This window comes from Neoarius graeffei, chromosome 25 (assembly GCF_027579695.1).
Source record: "Neoarius graeffei isolate fNeoGra1 chromosome 25, fNeoGra1.pri, whole genome shotgun sequence".
Lineage (NCBI taxonomy): Eukaryota > Metazoa > Chordata > Actinopteri > Siluriformes > Ariidae > Neoarius > Neoarius graeffei.
In genome coordinates, this window is record NC_083593.1 from 8,701,388 (window position 1) to 8,709,305 (window position 7,918).

The 7,918-nt window shown below is 41.9% G+C and overlaps 1 protein-coding gene across 1 annotated transcript in view; it reads right to left on the reverse strand.

The window, feature by feature from the left end:
• Window positions 1–360, reverse strand: part of LOC132873312 (ankyrin repeat and LEM domain-containing protein 2-like) — an 89,723-nt gene extending 89,363 nt beyond the window's left edge. The window contains exon 1 of the mRNA XM_060908710.1: window positions 211–360. The gene's annotated coding sequence lies outside the window, so the exon portion shown is untranslated. The remainder of the gene's footprint in view (window positions 1–210) is intronic.
• Window positions 361–7,918: the final 7,558 nt, after the last annotated feature.

The following is a 7,918-nucleotide window of genomic DNA, read 5'->3' on the forward strand; positions in this document are numbered from 1 at the left end:
ATGAAATTCCCAAAGTAAATGTTGATCAAATTATTATTAACCAAGCTTATTTACCTTTTCATTTGCTGTATAGTTTTCAAATATAAAATTATAACAGTAAAAATGACTCAAATCGTTTCAGTTTCAGGAACTGGAGTTAGCACGCACAATTAGCATGCACAAGTTTTACAGTATCACGCAAAAGTTGCGTGTAAACGAATTAAAACATACCTCAGAGCCGCGACGGATACAGACGTGTGAACCGAAACCACGCTTCGCTATCTGAAATAAAGTCTCACGAAGACTTTGTGGTAAAATGAGATTTGTTCCATTACTCATTCCTTCATTCCTGTCATTTTTCCAGTTCGGCAGCGCCTTTGTATTTACATCGTACTGCGCATGCTCAGTGGACCTGCGCATGCTCAGTGCGAGGCGTATCTTCACTCATTTGCACGTGGTTCTTAACCCAGAGTGAAGAACTGCTTTTATGTGTATTTATTTATTTTTCACCCATGCACTGAGATGCAAACCATATATCCTTGATTTTTTTTATTATTATTATTTTTCATTACACATAAAGGTCATTCATTCTTCACTTTATCCTGGTTAGGGTGAAAGTCGATGCAGAAACACTGGATGGCAGGACACCATGGATACACATGGGCAGTTTTAGACTAGTCAGTCCACCTACCTGCATGTATTTAGGAGGTAGGGTGAAACCCAATTTTGTATCACTGCTATGCAGATGACACCCAAATTTATTTTGCTCTATCACCTAATGATTATGCCCCCCTTGAATGTCTCTACCAGTGTATCGATCAAATCAATAGCTGGATGTCACAAAATTTTCTTCAGCTGAACACAGATAAAACAGAAGTAATTCTATTTGGAAAAAAAGTTGAAAGACTCAGGATTACCACTATTCTTGACACAAAAGGGATTAAAACGAAAGAAATGGTTAAAAATCTTGGCGTTTTCATTGACAGCGAGCTAAACTTTGACAGTCACATGAAAGCAATCACTAAAACGGCATTTTATCACCTAAAAAACATTTCCAAACTAAGAGGACTTATGTCAAAAAATGATCTGGAAAAACTAATACATGCCTTCATCTCTAGTAGGGTTGATTACTGCGATGGCCTTTTCACGGGCCTGCCAAGAAAGACCATCAAACGACTTCAGCTGGTTCAAAATGCAGCGGCGAGGGTTCTCACACGAACAAAAAGAACAGAGCACATTACTCCAATTCTAAGGTCCTTTCACTGGCTTCCAGTAAGCTACAGAATTGACTTTAAAGCATTGCTGCTGGTGTACAAATCTCTAAATGGTACAGGGCCCCTCTCTGATATGTTGCAGTGGCCTAACCCAATCAGATCTACCAGATCGAAACAGAAAAATGTACTATTAAAACCTGTTGTTAAAACAAAGTGTGGTGAAGCAGCTTTTAGCTACTATGCAGTGCAGCTATGGAACCAACTCCCAGAGGACAGTAGAAATGCTCCTGCTGTTAGCAGCTTCAAATCTAGGTTAAAGACCAAGCTGTTTTCAGATGCTTTCTGTTAAATAATTAATATTGTCTTCTTTACATTCTTTATAATCTTCTCTGCATGTTTTAAATTTACTTTAACTTTATCCTATTTTATTCTTTATTCTATTCTGCTGGGGGTTTTTTTCTTCTCATCCTATTTGAACTACTACTTCATTTTATTATTTTATTTTTATTATTGTTTAATTCTTATTATTTTCTTTTAATTAATTGTTTTAGAATAAAAATAAAATTATTTTATGTAATTTTATTTCTCTATTGTTTACTGTTTTTGTTTTTACTTCTGTAAAGCACATTGAACTGCCATTGTGTATGAAATGTGCTATATAAATAAATTTGCCTTGCCTTGCCTTGCCATATGAATGCACAGATGACATGCATAGCTCACAAAACATCTCAAGCTCATTAAAGGATCAAATTAGGTATCATGGTGCTCTGAGGCATGGTGGTGTAGAGGTTAGCACTGTCAAGTCACGGCAAGAAGGTTCTGGGTTCGAGCGGGGGCCTTTCTGTGTGGGGTTTGTATGTTCTCCCTGCGTCAGTGTGGGTTTCCTCTGGACGCTCCGGTTTCCCCCACAGTTAAAAGACATGCAGTTAGGCTAACATGGGACGGCCTTGGGTTGAGGTGCCCTTGCCAAAGCCAAAGTCCTTCCCACGCCAAGTGGTGCATAGGGCGGCGCTAATCTCCGTTTCTGTAGCCCTCGGCCTCTCGCCTGTTACATAGCTAGGGTTACAGTGGGGGGCTAGTCGTCTGGTAACCGCGAAAGTTTGACAACCCACTCACATCTGTATTGCAGCGTGCCTTGCCAGATGGCAGCAGGTACTATTTTTATGATGGTCTTTGGTGAGGTGCTCTTGAGCAAGGTACTTAATCCCTGACTGCTCCCTGGGCACTGTAGTATGGCTGCCCACTGCTCTGTGTGTGTGCATGTGTTCACTGCTTCAGATGGGTTAAACACGGAGGATGAATCTCTCTGTGCTTGAAGTGTGCATGTGACAAATAAAGGTTTCTTCTTCTCACTACAATACTCTTTGCACTATCATTCCTCCTTATTATAATATAAGGTTTCCTTAACTGCATATATATGTAAATATCTCAAAAAGATTTTTTAATGAGGCCGGCACGGTGGTGTACTGGTTAGCACTGTTGCCTCACAGCAAGAAGGTCCTGGGTTCAAGCCCAGAGGCCGGTGAAGGCCTTTCTGTGTGGAGTTTGCATGTTCTCCCCATGTCTGCATGGGTTTCCACCAGGTGCTCCGGTTTCCCCTACAGTCCAAAGACATGCAGGTTAGGTTAATTGGTGGCTCTAAATTGACCGTGAATGGTTGTTTGTCTCTATGTGTCAGCCCTGTGATGACCTGGTGACTTGTCCAGGGTGTACCCCGTCTCTCGCTCGTGCTTGCCTGCGACCCTGTAGAACAGGATAAGCGGCTACAGATAATGGATGAGAGGATGGATGGATGGATTTATTAATGAGAGGCAACATAAAAGTTTAAGGTGTCTACATTTGCCATCTTTGTCAAATAGGTGTTCATGTAACCAAAGATATCACTAATCTATTATCCTATGATACTAATTAGGGACCAGTTATTAAGTTACCGGGCGGCATGGTGGTGGAGTGGTTAGCACTGTCACCTCACAGCAAGAAGGTTCTGGGTTCGAGCCAGTGGCTGACGGGGGCCTTTCTGTGTGGAGTTTGCATGGTCTAATCTAATTTCCATGTCTGCATGGGTGTGCTCTGGTTTCCCCCACAGTCCAAAGACATGTAGTTAGGCTAAATGACTACTCTAAATTGATCAAGTTTGAAGAGGGATGGGCACCACCAAGTTTTAGCCCTAATCACACCAATGATGGACTGTTAAAATGTCATCAGTGGTGCCTCTACGGCCCGTGACTGGCTATGGGATGAACAAGAATAAAGCTACCCTGTCAGATGTAGATTATGTTGGCCATTTGGTGAGGCTTGCAAATTTCTGAAATATTGTTTCAAAAGAAATTTGCATTCAATCACATGACAGTAAATAGCAACTGATGGGCCTCTTGTGCAATAGAAATCGGCAATGCATCAGCATTCTAGACCATCATTCTTGAAATAGGCTATTTGTTGTAATAAATATTGCGCTGAGAAGCTCTCATATGGTGGTATGTGTAGAAAAATCTTGGTCCATTGATCTTTTTTTTTATGTCCCAGACATCTCCAGTCAATCCCAGCTGATTTAATGTCTCGGCCCTGCGAGAGCTCATCTCACAAACTTCACCTCTGCTTATAAAGGATTGGAAAGGTCCTTAAGCTGGAGACAGAAATTCATCTTCATGGTGCAGCCTTGGACTTTTCCTCCAAAAACTCAGCAGCACTATGACAGTAGGTGGCAGTAATGATCTGCTGTCCAGAAAGTTTTCTGAAACAGTTTGAAGATTTCATTTAAGGTGATTTAAAAGCTGATAAGTGTCATAAAAGTAGTACAAAAATTAGCATGGAGTTTTATGTAGATTTTGCATGATATAGGCTGCATATCTTACACCTCAGTTCACCGTTGTTGGCTTACTTCTTTGTCACACTTGTATAATAATCAAATATGCCATGCACTGAGAGGCTCTGGTTGAAATTATGGATTCTCTGAGGTGACTGAGAGGCATAGCCTAGAAGAAAATAGTACTACGGCAGTCACCGAAAAGAATCCATAATTCCCGGTGCCTCTCAGTGCATGGTATATTTTGTTTATATCGCTCATCTTAAAAAAAGAAAATTCCAAACTAAAAGCGTTAAGCTCGAATCTTGGAATAAACTCACTGGAGGCAGCCATGTTTGTTGTTTACATCGGCGCGACCTTCGACCTGCGCGTGTGCAATGTACCATGCTATCACCTACCTCGCTAAGCATGATCATGATACAACCCCGATTCCAAAAAAGTTGGGACAAAGTACAGATTGTAAATAAAAGCGGAATGCAATGATATGGAAGTTTCAAAATTCCATATTTTATTCAGAATAGAACATAGATGACATATCAAATGTTTAAACTGAGAAAATGCATCATTTAAAGAGAACAATTAGGTGATTTTAAATTTCATGACAACAACACATCTCAAAAAAGTTGGGACAAGGCCATGTTTACCACTGTGAGACATCCCCTTTTCTCTTTACAACAGTCTGTAAACGTCTGGGGACTGAGGAGACAAGTTGCTCAAGTTTAGGGATAGGAATGTTAACCCATTCTTGTCTAATGTAGGATTCTAGTTGCTCAACTGTCTTAGGTCTTTTTTGTCGTATCTTCCGTTTTATGATGCGCCAAATGTTTTCTATGGGTGAAAGATCTGGACTGCAGGCTGGCCAGTTCAGTACCCGGACCCTTCTTCTAGGCAGCCATGATGCTGTAATTGATGCAGTATGTGGTTTGGCATTGTCATGTTGGAAAATGCAAGGTCTTCCCTGAAAGAGACGTCGTCTGGATGGGAGCATATGTTGCTCTAGAACAGGGGTGCCCAAATTGATCCATAAAGGGCCATGTGGCTGCAGGTTTTCATTCCAGCCATGCAGCAGCACACCTGATTTGGCTTATTCAATCAACTGACACACCCACCCTTTAATCAAGGGTGGGTGTGGCTGCAAGTATTTGACTGTGTGAAGACAGTTCAGTTGATTGAATGAGCCAAATCAGGTGTGCTGCTGCATGGCTGGAATGAAAACCTGCAGCCACATGGCCCTTTATGGATCAATTTGGGCACCCCTGCTCTAGAACCTGGATATACCTTTCAGCATTGATGGTGTCTTTCCAGATGTGTAAGCTGCCCATGCCACATGCACTAATGCAACCTCATACCATCAGAGATGCAGGCTTCTGAACTGAGCGCTGATAACAACTTGGGTTGTCCTTCTCCTCTTTAGTCCGAATGACACGGCGTCCCTGATTTCCATAAAGAACTTCAAATTTTGATTCGTCTGACCACAGAACAGTTTTCCACTTTGCCACAGTCCATTTTAAATGAGCCTTGGCCCAGAGAAGACGTCTGCGCTTCTGGATCATGTTTAGATACGGCTTCTTCTTTGAACTATAGAGTTTTAGCTGGCAATGGCGGATGGCACGGTGAATTGTGTTCACAGATAATGTTCTCTGGAAATATTCCTGAGCCCATTTTGTGATTTCCAATACAGAAGCATGCCTGTATGTGATGCAGTGCCGTCTAAGGGCCCGAAGATCACGGGCACCCAGTATGGTTTTCCGGCCTTGACCCTTACGCACAGAGATTCTTCCAGATTCTCTGAATCTTTTGATGATATTATGCACTGTAGATGATGATATGTTCAAACTCTTTGCAATTTTACACTGTCGAACTCCTTTCTGATATTGCTCCACTATTTGTCGGTGCAGAATTAGGGGGATTGGTGATCCTCTTCCCATCTTTACTTCTGAGAGCCGCTGCCACTCCAAGATGCTCTTTTTATACCCAGTCATGTTAATGACCTATTGCCAATTGACCTAATGAGTTGCAATTTGGTCCTCCAGCTGTTCCTTTTTTGTACCTTTAACTTTTCCAGCCTCTTATTGCCCCTGTCCCAACTTTTTTGAGATGTGTTGCTGTCATGAAATTTCAAATGAGCCAATATTTGGTATGAAATTTCAAAATGTCTCACTTTCGACATTTGATATGTTGTCTATGTTCTATTGTGAATACAATATCAGTTTTTGAGATTTGTAAATTATTGCATTCCGTTTTTATTTACAATTTGTACTTTGTCCCAACTTTTTTGGAATCAGGGCTGTACGTAGAGCTACACAAACAGAAATGCTCGCAGAGCCATAGCTGTGACTCGAGTCAGGCATATAGCTTGAAATTATGACATCAGTTCATGGTATATCCAGGATATACCATGACTGACTGACTCACACCATATCCTTTTTTTTTTTTAACATCACGAGATACATTGCTTCATCAGTGATAGAACTATTTTATGTCACATGAGCCATCTTTGGCCAATCCCTGCATGGGAATTTTTTGATCAGGGAAATAATTAAATAATATTGGCTGACATTGAATGGTACACCAGATATATACCATTCATCTAGCATGATACTGAACGAGTTGAAGACTCGCTGAATGGAATATAGCTGATATACCATGGAAAAAAGCTGGCTAATATTATTATTGTACATACACATTTCTTTCGGGTGTTCAGTGCATCTTTCTCTTTCAAAATTCTTTCAAAATCTTTCATATTTAACGAAGCAAACCTGGCAGCCAATTTGTTTGTTTACAAATTGACGCTTGCTAGTGCAGAAGTTTTACGTCTCTGACGTGTGACGTCATGTTGTTTTGAGAACCATGCAATATCGTAAACCATATTCAATGCTCATTCTCCATTGGGTAGAGTGACGTAATACACGTAGGATAAGCGATATGCTAACAATATTGCATGCTACCAAGCCAAATGAATGAAACCCGCTAGAAGGGAATAGGACACATGATTTTATTCCATCGAAAAAGTGTCCTGTATGTATAATCTCATCTCATTATCTCTAGCCGCTTTATCCTGTTCTACAGGGTCGCAGGCAAGCTGGAGCCTATCCCAGCTGACTACGGGCGAAAGGCGGGGTACACCCTGGACAAGTCGCCAGGTCATCACAGGGCTGACACATAGACACAGACAACCATTCACACTCACATTCACACCTACGGTCAATTTAGAGTCACCAGTTAACCTAACCTGCATGTCTTTGGACTGTGGGGGAAACCGGAGCACCTGGAGGAAACCCACGCGGACACAGAGAGGACATGCAAACTCCGCACAGAAAGGCCCTCGCCGGCCCCGGGGCTCGAACCCAGGACCTTCTTGCTGTGAGGCGACAGCGCTAACCACTACACCACCGTGCCGCCCTGTATGTATAATAATGGATAATATTCATTAAAACTTTGGAATATAGATTGAAATGGAAAATATCCCAATACATTCTTATTACATTAACAGTTTCTGTGTATACACTGTATGGTGACTCAAATAAGTAAATTATTTCATGTCGGGGGGAACACAATTAAACAGTCATTTCCAAAATTGAGTTCTTATCCATGTACAAAAGCATGGACCAAGCAAGCAGATGACCTCTGACCTATCTGTTGCACAGCACTGAGGAGAAAGAAATTACACAATGGGCGGCACAGTGGTGTAGTGGTTAGCACTGTCGCCTCACAGCAAGAAGGTCCGGGTTCGAGCCCCGTGGCCGGCGAGGGCCTTTCTGTGCGGAGTTTGCATGTTCTCCCTGTGTCCGCATGGGTTTCCTCCGGGTGCTCCGGTTTCCCCCACAGTCCAAAGACATGCAGGTTAGGTTAACCGGTGACTCTAAAGTGACCGTAGGTGTGAATGTGAGTGTGAATGGTTGTCTGTGTCTATGTGTCAGCC